Here is a 12,269-nt window from a genome sequence, read left to right on the forward strand (position 1 = left end):
CAACTAAAGCCTTTCTCTCAATGTAACCATGTAGAATACTTGCTGGGGTTGTTTGTTTGTTTGTTTGTTTGTTTGTTTGTTTGTAGTACAGTGAGTTGAACCCAGAGGCCCTCTACCTCTGAGCTACACCTCCAGCCCTATTTTATTTTTTAGTTTGGAACAAGAGCTCACTAAGTTGATGAGGCTGGCCTTGAACCTGACTTGCTGGGTTTTGCTGTTATTTTTTGTTGTTCTTACTGTTGTTGTTTTTTCTAGTATTTTTTTTTAATATACTGGCTGCAAGGTGTCTAACTCCTTCTGGTGACAGGTGATGGCAGCAATATACTGGAAGCCACTTCTGCAGTCAGCCACTTGGGGTACCTCAGCCTTGCCTGGGACCCTGCTATGGCCTGCAAAATGCACAAAGACAAAAGAGAGCAGTCACAGTCCGGGAGATCCAGAGGAAACACAGAAGTCTAGGTCAGGCGTCACAGTGCTTATGGGTGTGGAGAATCTCCCCTCGGCTCCCCTCCCCTTCCCTTAACCTCTCACCTTGTTTTTCTTAGCTTGTTTCCCTGGAACAGGAAGGCCACTGGATTCTTTGCTAACCTTATATGCTGACTGCTTTGTGGTTGTGTGTGTGTGTGTGTTTTTGTTTTAACCACTTATGTTCTTAGTAAATCAACCTTCTTACCAGACTCTCTGAAGCCAAGATGCCACTGTGACAAATGCCTGAAGACACCAACTTGGAAGAGTGACCTGTGGTTTTAGGTTCAGTACATGGCTGGTGGCCTCTAAGGCAGAGGAGAGCAGCTCAGCATGGCAGCCAGGAAGCCAACGGCACAGAGATAGGAAAAGGATTGGGACCAAAAATACCCTTCCAGAGCCCGGATAAAACAGGTGACCTACTTGTTCCAGTATTAGAAAACTGCTCTGGTATTAACTTCCAAAATGTAAAAAAACATTTAGAGCCTGGGTGCTGCACAGGCGCTCAGGCAGGGAGGGGCGGCAGCTGTTACACAGCAGAGCTCTGCTCTCCCTCTGCCTTTTGCCCTAATGTCTATCCATAGTAAAGTCTTCAGCTTTAAAAATACATAGAGACAACTGAAAACCCTAAGATCACAGTGATTCTGCCTGGCACATTTCAGAGCTGTAAAGATAGCAAAAGCCTTATGCTTTTCTCTTAGAAAGTATCCACAGCTACACTGGCTCTAATCAGCGCCTGTTTCCCGCCTATTCTTTGGGACCTAGAAAGGTAAGCTCTGTGTGCTGCCTCAAAGCACCCACAGCTGATGGGCAACCAAACAGCCAATACAACAGAAGTAAACGCAAGGTGGGTTACTGACCCCTGCACTTAGTAAGTGCTGCTCAGAGACAAGGAGCCACCATCTGGTCATGCTGATAAGAACATACCAATACAAAATCTGTATTTAGAGGCCTGGGATAGAGAGGAGGTGGAGTTCAATTTTGGGGCTCTCCAGCATGGCTCCAGGCACGCTGCTTTTCTTCCCTTTTTATTTCCTACTGGTTTTATAATAAAGACGTGGTAAAGCTGCATGAAGCTGTCTATTAGTTTTAATTTCCCAATTCAACAAATATTAGTTGAATCGAGGAAAAGAGACCACGGCACACTATTTCCTCCAGCCATTCCCCAGTACTAGCAGTTTCCACTCCTCAGTCATCCAGGCAGCTACCAATGAATTGAGCCACTGATGAGGTCAGAGCCTCATGACCTGATCGCTTCTTAAAAGCCACCTCTGGATGCCCTGCACTCAGACCAAGCCCTCACACAGAGCCTTAGGAGGCATGCCAGAGCCAACCATAACAACTCAATTTAAGGTTAATTTTTTGGGGGTGTGGAGGAGGAGAGTGGGGATCAAATTCAGGGACTTTCTATCACTGATATATACCCCCAGAATTTTATATTTTCTTATTTTGAAATAGGATCTTAATAAACTGCTGAGGCTGGCCTCCAATCTGTAATCCTCTGATTTCAGTCTCCCAAGTACTGGGATCTATTACAGGCATGTACCACCATGCCCAGCCATTCCTTGACTCCTTTATCTAGTTAAAGAATAAATGTGCAACTACTGCTTTTACCCATAAAATGACCAATAAATAAGGAGCTGAATTGGTCTAGAGGTCTTTTTTCTTGCAGTACAGTAAATACTGACACATATTCATTACTAAATTACTTGACAAGGTGCTTTCAACAAATCATGATGTTGAATGAAAAAAGGACACACAATAACACAGAGTATCACTTTAATTCCTCAAGTGAGCAAATGTAGTCTGTGGTTTAGTCTAAAAAGAAAAGCCAGGTGGCAAGTCTGAGACTCCTGCAATTTAGTGAGACTTTATTTTTTTTATTATTTGTCTATTTAATTTATTTTTATGTCCATGATTTTTTTATTGGTGCACTGTAATCACCCATCGTGGTGAAGTTTGGGGTGATAGAGCGCACATGCACACCTTCTCCCTGAGTCCCCACTGCCCAGCCCACGCCCGCCCCCTCCCCACTTCCCGAGCTCGGCAGTGTGTGCGCAGCCTGTCCACTGAGGCACTTCCCTCTGCAAGTCTTCCTCCTCACTCCCATCTGTTAGGTCCCCTCCTTCACTCCACTAAGGTTCTTCTCCTTTGTCTGGAGTCCCTCCTGTGTCTCAATTTCAATCTAGCGTCTACATATGAGAACATCCAACCTTTCACTTTCTGTGACTGACTAATCCCAATTCGCACAACAGTCTCCTGTTCTATCCATTTCCCTACAAATGAAATAATTTTGTTCTCCTTTATGGCTGAGTAGAATTCCATTGCACGTATATCCCATAATTTTGGAATCCATTCATCTGTTGATGGAGATCTAATACGGCCTTATTTAAAATAATAAGATAAAATGAGTTTAGGGATGTAGTTTAGTGACAGAGTACATACAAATAAACAGCATAAAAGACTGACATTTCATATAAGCAAAGAAAGTAAACATTAACAAAGTAGCAACTCCAACATATAATGGCTGGTACAAAAACCTGCAATTCCCCTACTTGGGATGTTGAGACAGGAGGGTGACAGGTTCAAGGTCAGTCTCAGTAATTTAAAAAGAGCTGGAGGTATAGTTTGGAGGTAGAATGCCTCTGGGTTCAATTCCCAGTACTAAAGAAGGGGAGAGAAAAAGGAAGGAAGGAAGGAGGGAGAGAGGGGAGAGAGAGGAAAAGGGGAAGGGTAGAGGAAAAGAATAAAGACCTGGTTTCTTTCTTCCTTTTCTTTCTTTCTTTCTTTCTTTCTTTCTTTCTTTCTTTCTTTCTTTCTTTCTCCCTTTCTTTCTTTCTTCTTCCAGCATTAATCTCTCTCTCTCTCTCTCTCTCTCTCTCTCTCTCTCTCTCTCTCTCTCTCGGTGGTACTGGGGTGGAACCCAGACTGGGCTATATATACTTCCAGACCTATTTTTTATATATTTTTATTTTTGAAACAGAGTCTCACTAAGTTGCTGAGAGCCTCACTAAGTAGCTGAGGCTGGCTTACAACCTGCATGATCCTCCTGTCTCAGCCTCCCACGTGCTGGGATTACAAGCGTGCACCACCACGCCAGGCTAGCATTAGTCTCTTAAGTGAAGGTAGAGGTTGGGTGATGGCTCAGTGGAAGAATGCATGCTTAATATGTCCAAGGTACACACACACACACCACCCAAACCCAAGCAAGGATGGCGGAAATAAAACATCCCAATAATGACAGTAATTACACATACAATTACTACACATAAGTGATAGAATTTGGATTGTTGCACAAAATAAAATACATTATTGCAGGCAGAATGGTCCTGGGTAAATCCCTAGTACTGCAAACTGAAGGGTATAACCCAGATGTAGAACATGCTGTTAGAGAACCGCTCAACCCTCCTTTCCACAGACAAAGGAAAGCTCCTTTGCCATCAAAGTGGAAGGATACTGGCCAGTAGCAAACCAGCTGGCTCAAAGCACGGTTTTTCAAACAGTATTATAGAGTCTTAGTAATACAAGACCTCAAAAAATTAGTTCAAGACTTTCAAGTTGTTTCTCTCCACGGAAAGGCGAAAGACTTGGGCGATCTGAAGAGAAACCGGAGCACGAAGTTGGAGTGTTTGCTGTTCAACCGAGAGTAACGGCAACTCCTAACTCACTGATGGTGTTATTGGTCTAAAGTGTTATTTCTTGCAATTGCTGTTCCAGTTAATTCTGTGACTAATAGTTCACATTCCTTAAAACTTGAGTAATAAATCTACTTTCCTAAAGACACCCACGGTTTGCAGTGTATTAGGGGTATGCAAATGAGACCTGAATAACTCCACCATACCCTGCCTCCAGAAATAGCTCAGTTCTTTGGCACTACATTTACGTTTTTTATTTTTGCGGTACTGGTAGTGGAACCCAGAGACTATGCCCCAGTCCTAGTTTTTAATCTTTATTTTGAATCAGAGTCTCACTGAGTTGCAAAGGACCTCACTGGGGCTGTCCGAGAATCGCTATCGTCCTGTGTGATCCTCGGGTCTCAGCCTCCCAAAAGCTGCGATGACAAGCTTGCGCCACCACGCCCAAGGGCGCTGTCTTTACGAGGGTGTGGGGAAGCTCTGCTACTGATAGCCGCCCCCTCTGACATCCTCTGTGAGTCCTTCTGCAGTCACAGCCCTCAACACCCACCCTGCTTGGCCACTCTGTCGAATATGTAGTAATCACTGCTTTGCCCTTTCCTGCCCGCCCCTCCGCAAATATCAAAACACTCCATTCTTTAAAAGTAATCATAAGCCAAGCTCCAGTGTGTGGATACACAAAATCAGATTCTCTCTGGAGACAAGTCCCGCGTTTAAACCCCAGAGAGTAAAGCCTCTCGGCTCTCATAGAGGTAGGGCCAAAGAACTGAGCTATTTCCAGAGAGGGTTAGGGTGGGATTATGCAGACCTCATTTGCATACCCCTAATACACTGCAAACAGTGCGAGGTCTTCACGAAAGTAACATTCATTACTCAAGTCTTAAGGAACGTGAACTATTGGTCACAAAACGAACTGGAACAGCGATTGCAGGCAGTAACACTAGAACGGGCTCCACCACCAGCAGTTAGACGTTGCAGTTACTCCAGGTTGAACACTGAGCTTCCTATTTTTGTGTTCTGGTATTCTCAGGTTGTGTACGTCTTTAGCTTTTTGTTGGAGATATCTGTAGGGGTGAGCACTTTGAGTTTTAGAATAAGCTTTCCTGTACCTTGTAATTAGCATTTCATAGAAAAGGAATCTTCTTCACGTGACCAAAAATGCCTTAGAGCTTCCGAAAGGGGGGATTCTCCCGCCAGGCTACACCTGGTCTTCTTGCTCTGTGTTGCACGTGCAGCCCTATTTCTATTCTTTATTTTGAAGCAGGGTCTAAGTTGCTGAGGCTGACCTGCAACCTGGGACCCTCTTGCTTCAGCTGCGGGAGTTGGCTTTCATTGCAGCACAGTATAATAGATGGACTTTCAAAAGCTTCAGAAGTCGCACTGAACACAAACAGCAACAATAATAGGTGAAGTGTCACCTCCCTGTAATCCCAGTGTTTGGGAGGCTGAGGCAGGAAGATCTCAGGGTGGAGACCAGTCTCAGCAATTTAGTTGAGACCCTACTTCAAATTAAAATGGGTTAACAGTATAGCTTGGAGGTGGAATGCCCCTGGATTCAATCCCCATTGGCAATAAACTCAAAAAACACAGGTGAAATTTATTTCAATAATGTATTTTATTTTGTGCAACAATCCAAATTCTATCACTTATGTGTAGTAATTATATGTGTAATTACTGTCACTTTTGGGATACTTTATTTCCCCCATCCTTGCTTGGGTAGGGCATGTGTAGTTTGAAGTATCTTCAGTTGTGGAAGCCTTTTTCTATGAAATTCATATTTTAATTCGGTGATTTTATTTTTGGCAGCAAGATGTCATTTCATTGGGAGAGCTACAAAGTTGCATCATTTACATTTGGAAAACATTCAAAATAATTATAAAGAATATGTTTTATTGAGTTTGGTTTCGTAAAATTGTTTTGTTGAGTGGATATGAAACTAGGGGAATATTATGGCTGCTGGTTCTACACATTTTAATTTAGAAAAGGTTAGAATTAATTTTAAAATAGGATTATTTAATATTGCTAAGTAGTATTTTCTTTGATTTAGCAGAATTTACTGTGTGTTTACCAGATGTCTAGGCTCTGAGAAGAACACAGTACAACAATTAAGAATAGAATAATCTAGCTGGGCATGGTGGTGCACGCTTGTATTTCCAGTATTCGGGAGGCTGAGACAGGAGGACTGCGGTTCGTGGACAGCCTCAGCTACTACTTAGTGAGGCCCATTACAACTCAATGAGACCCTGTTTAAAAATAAAGAATAGAAAATAGGGCTGTGGGTGATTCTTGGAAGTAGAATTCCTCTGGGTTCCACCCCCAGTACGGCAAAAATAATAAAAATAAATAAAAATTAAGGACTAGAATAATCTATTGAGAAAAACCAACTGGCACTGTTGAGAAACAAATTTAGTACCATAAGTGCAACTCTGAAGAATACAGCAGAAAATATTATAAAAAGAAGAATAAGGCCACATGAATAATATATTCTTCAGAAAACTGCCAGCAATGGTACTGGAAACAGATACAACTAAGTCTGTATACCCAAAACAATTACTGCTTGTATTTAATATTCAAATAATGTTATATGCCTTAATGTACACTAATATAAGTTAGTATTTACAAAATACATTTGGTTAGAAACAGTAGATAAACAAACCATTTACATGTCTACACAAATAAAAATTAGTTTGTTGGTACAGGACTTCCAGTTTCTGGTCTGGTGTATAAGAATCTGGGAAGTCACTACTCCATTGTTATAACAAGTTAAACAGCTTGAAAGACTGAAAAAAAATTGTGCTTGGATCTAGAAGGGCAGTAAGGACATAAAGAACCTGTGCTTGGAGGTTGAGACAATCACATGAATACAAAAAGCCACAGCTCAGGAGCAGGAAGCATGGCAGGAACCACTGCCAGCTGGAGCAACAGACGCACAGCTGGCAACTTGACAGCAGCTCATCACGGACAAGGGAAAGAATTAAAGTAACTACAGGGGTCAGAGGGAAGACCTTACACTTTGCCTAGGTCTAACTGCAGGTACTCGAGCAGGTTATCATAGTAAATCTTGGAGAAAAATCTCTTTGAGCTTCAGACACTGAAAGAAGATAAGTCACTCATTTGAAATATATCAGCCCTGTGGTCCGGGCCTCTTGCCCCAATCCTGGGCGGGTGGGCAGGCACTGGCGGGGCACCCTTCGGCGACCCCCTCTCCACCTGGAAGGACCCTGGGGTCCAGGCCTCTGGCCCCGACCCTGGGTGGGTGGGCAGGCGCTGGCAGGACACCCTTCAGCGACCCCCCTTCCACCCGGAAGGACCCTGTGGTCCGGGCCTCTGGCCCCGACCCTGGGCGCGTGGGCAGGCACTGACAGGACACCCTTCAGCGACCTCCTTTCCACCCAGAAAGACCCTGTGGTCCGGGCCTCTGGCCCTGACCCTGGGCGGATGGGCAGGCGCTGGCGGGGCACCCTTCAGCGACCCGCCTCTCCACCTGGAAGGACCTTGTGGTACGGGCCTCTGACCCCAACCCTGGGCGGATAGGCAAGCACTGGCGGGGCACCCCTAGACGACCCCCTTTCCACCCAGAAGGACCCTGTAAAAAAGGAAAAGAAAAAAAGAAGGAAAATATCAGAGAAAGGTCAAGGAGGCTGTGGCAGGTGCCAGGATACTGGAGATGCAGACAAAACATATCCAAATGAACTGGAAGTATTAGAAAAATTCCCCGCTAAGGAGGACTGCTTCTTCTCTACATTGTTAAGAATCTTGGACATCACCTGTAAGGAGAGAGACTTTAGCGGAGACCAGGAGAAAGGCGGTGCTGAAAGCGGTTCCGCATTGGCGGTGGAGACTTGTATTCAAGGAGAAGCAGAAATCAGAGCCTACCAACCTTATTTTTATTTTTGGAGAAATTACACAAAAGTTTGAATGCTACCGTCATGCATGCTTAGGAACACTGGACAACATTCTGAGTGGAAAAAGAGCTTGGGAAAGATTTGAAATGGTGGAGGAAGTGGCAATGGCAGTGGCCAGTACTCAGGGGAGGCAGAGATCTGATGCATTACACCTGGAACCTTTGAAGTAATGACCCCAGAGGCAGAATGCTACCACCCCGCACCCTCAAGAACGTGGGACAAATGGTTGGGCAAAGAGGGTGCTCGGATTAGAGCCTGCCAAGGGGTGAGGCCGGCGACGGACACAGCAAAGCTGGGACTGGAGCCTGTCGTGAGGCAAGGCCAGTGCTGGAGCCTCCAAGGCCGGGATCGGAGCCTGCCAAGTGGTTAGGCCAGTGCTGGGGCCAGTGAAGCCGGGATTGGCTCATGCCATAAGGCAAGGCTGGTGCTGGGGCCTTTGAGGCCAGGATCAGAGCCTGCCGAGGGATTAGGCCGGTGCCGGGGCCAACAAGGCCAGGATTGGAACCTGCCGTGAGGCAAGGCCAGTACTGGGGCCTCCGAGGCTGGGATCGGAGCCTGCTGAGGGGTTAGGCTGGTGCCAGAGCCAATGGCCGACATCAGGGCCTGCCGTGAGGCAAGGCCACTACTGGGGCCTCCGAGGCTGGGATTGGAGTCTGCTGAGGGGTTAGTCCGGTGCTGGGGCCAGTGAGGCTGGAATCGGAGCCTCCCATGAGGCAAGGCTGGTGCTGGGGCCTTAGAGGCTGGGATCGGAGCCTGCCGAGGGGTTAGACCGGTGCCTGGGCCAGCAAGGCCGAGATCGAAACTTACCGTGAGGCAAGGCCGGTGCTGGGGCCTCCGAGGCCGGGATCAGAGCCTGCAGAGGGGTTAGGCCAGTGCCGGGGCCAGCGGCCAGCATTGGAGACTGCTGTGAGGCAAGGCCGGTGCTGGGGCCCCGAGGCCGGAGCCGGAACCTGCTGAGGGTTTAGGACGGTGCTGGTGCCAGTGAGGCTGGAATCGGAGCCTGCTATGAGGCAAGGCCAGTGCTGGGGCCTCCGAGGCCAGGATCGGAGCCTGCCAAGGGGTTAGGCCGGTGATGGGGCCAGCGAGGCCAGGATCGGAGCCTGCCGTGAGGCAAGGCCGGTGCTGGGGCCTCCGAGACCGGGATCGGAGTCTGCCGAGGGGTTAGGCCGGTGCCAGGGACAATGACCGGCATCGGAGCCAGCTGTGAGGCAAGGCCGCTACTTGGGCCTCCGAGGCGAGGATCAGAGCCTGCCGAAGGGTAAGGCCGGTGCCGGGGTCAACGACCGGCATCGGAGCCAGCCATGAGGCAAGACTGGTGCTGGGACCTCCAAGTCCGGGATCAAAGCCTGCCAAGGGGTTAGGCCAGTGCCAGAGCCAACGGCCAGCATCAGAGCCTTCCGTGAGGCAAGGCCGCTATTGAGGCCTCTGAGGCCTGGATCGGAGCCTGCTGATGGGTTAGGCCGGTGCTGGGGCCTCCAAGGCCGGGATCGGAGCCTGCCGAACAGTCAGGCTGGTGCCAGGGCCAGCGTGGCCGGGATCGGAGCCTGCTGAGGGGTTAGGCCGGTGCCGGGGCCAGCGGCCAGCATCAGAGCCTTCTGTGACGCAAGGCCGCTATTGAGGCCTCCAAGGCTGGGATCAGAGCCTGCTGAGGGGTTAGGCTGGTGCTGGAGCTAGCGAGGCCAGCATGAGACAGCGAGCATGAGACAGCTAGCAAGGCCTGCCGTGAGACAAGGCCGGTGCTGGGGCCTCCAAGGCCGGGATCAGAGCCTGCCGAGGGGTTAGACTGGTGCCGGGACCAGCGGCCTGCATTGGAGCCTGCCACGAGGCAGGGCCAGTGCCGGGGCCTCTGAGGCCGGGATTGGAGTCTGCCAAGGGGTTAGGCCAGTGCCCGGGCCAGCGGCCAGCATCGGAGCCTTCCATGAGGCAAGGCCACTACCGAGGCCTCCGAAGCTGGGATTGGAGCCTGCTGAGGGGTTAGGCTAGTGCTGGGGCCAGCGAGGCTGGGATCGGAGCCTGCCACGAGGCAAGGCCGGTGCTGGGGTCTCAGAGGCTGGGATCAGAGCCTGCCGAGAGGTTAGGCCAGTGCCGGGGCCAGCGGCAGGCATTGGAGCCTTCCGTGAAGCAAGGCCGCTACTGAGGCCTCCGAGGCCTGGAGCGGAGCCTGCCAAGGGGTTAGGCCGATGCCAGGGCCATCGGCTAGCTTCAGAGCCTACCGTGAGGAAGGCCGGTGCTGGGGCCTCCAAGGCCGGGATCGGAGCCAGCTGAGGGGTTAGGCCAGTGTCGGGGCCAGCGAGACCAGAACTGGGGCCTCCCATGAGGCAAGGCCGCTGCTTGAGCCAGTGAGGTCTGGATCAGTCCACCGGGTAGCCAGGCAACAACTGGGGCCGTCAAGAGTGGGATCGTATTTGCAACATGGCATGCACAGAGAAATATCGCAGAAAATTAAAACCAGATGCTTCCCCTAATCAGCAATAACTAGGAGGAAAGGGGCAACAGGAAGTGGTCGACCTATAGAAAGAACCCTATAGTAAAGCAATTAAGGTGACCAATCAGAGGGTATGGAATAGGGGAGGATGGAGCCTCTTTAAAAACAGGAGGTAGGCCGGGCGTGGTGGCGCACGCTTGTAATCCCCGTGCTTGGGAGGCAGAGACAGGAGGTTCGTGGAGGTTCGAAGCCAGCCACGCACGCTGGCTTAGGAGACCCTGTTTCCAAATAAAAATGTAAAAATAGGTCTGGGGATGTAGTCCAGAGATAGAAGGGCTTCCAGGAACCCCAGTACCACCAAAAGAAAATAAAAAATAAAATAAAATAAAATAAAAAGCAGGAGGTACATAAACATATGTATCAAAGTTAATCACCAAACAAGCCTGGGATCGAGGGAGGGGGAGGGAATGGGATGGGGACTGGATGAGGGCTAATTGGATGATGTGTGCTTGTATATCCTCTCAAGTCTTGTATTCCAATATGATGTATGATTACAATGCACCAATAAAAATAAATTAAAAAAATAAAAATAATCATGAAAAAGAAAGAAATATATCAGAACACTCTTTTTCATGCCAATTTTATTTATTTTTTTCTGTAAATTTTGACAATTTTATTTTATTTTACTTTATTTTTTTATTGGTGCATTGTAGTCATGCATCTTAATGGGGTACAAGATGGTGGAGACCGACATGCGCACATCACTCAGTCATCTTTTACCTAATTCCCTATTCCCCCGACTCCTTCTCATGCTTGGCTTAGTGATTGCCTTGGGTATGTTTGTTAAAGTACATCATGTGCATTAGAGAATTTCCCTCTTCCCCCTCCAGTCCCCTCAGTTCGGTTGCTTTATTTGTTCATCTACAGGATTTCCTTCTTCATCTAGAGTTCCTCGTATGGCCCATTTCTCCCTACCTTTCACATTCTGTTTTGAGCTCTTCTCAGAAGGGAAATACCCGGTTCAGCCACACCCATGCTGTCCTGTCCGAGGGGGCAAAAGAATAACTTGAGAAGTTTGCAGTCCAGAAGTATAGCCTCAAAAAAGACAGACCAGATAGATACCAGGACTACAGAGCGCTAACCTCCACACACACCTAGACATCACCATGTTACTAAGGCTGTACTGATATTAGTTCCTGTTATATTGTGAAAGTAGTATACATCATATTAAAAGGCACAGCACACAGTTTGAAGGGACAGAGCAAGCATGAGAATCAGACTGAGATATGGCAGGGATGTTCAAGGTGTCAGACCAGAAAACCACTATGATTCGCATATAGTGGACCAGGTAGTCAGTGTTCAAAAACATACAGACAATGTAAGCTGTGACATCAAAACTCTAAGAAAGAACCAGAGTAAATGTTAGACAACAAAAACATACTAAGAGAGCCTGGTGTGGCAGTGCACATCTGTAATCCCAGTACTTGGGAGGCTGAGACAGGAGGGCCACAGATTTGCAGCCAGCCTAAGCAATGGAATAATGCCCTCTACAACATAGTGAGACCCTGTTTCAAAAATAAAAAATAAAATAGGGATATATCTCAGAGGTATAATGCCCCTGAGTTCAACCCCCAGGAAGATATCTTTCCCTCTCCCTCTCCCTCTCCCTCCTCCTCTCCTCTCCTCTCCTCTCCCCTCCCCTCCCCTCCCCTCCCCTCCCCTCCCCTCCCCTCCCCTCCTCTCTCTCTCTCTCTCTCTCTCTCTCTCTCTCTCTCTCTCTCTCTCTCAGAAATGAAGAATCATTTGAAAGGTTTATTAATAGACAAGAAACTGCAGAAG

Source organism: Muscardinus avellanarius (assembly GCF_963383645.1).
Source record: "Muscardinus avellanarius genome assembly, chromosome: 13".
NCBI classification, from domain to species: domain Eukaryota; kingdom Metazoa; phylum Chordata; class Mammalia; order Rodentia; family Gliridae; genus Muscardinus; species Muscardinus avellanarius.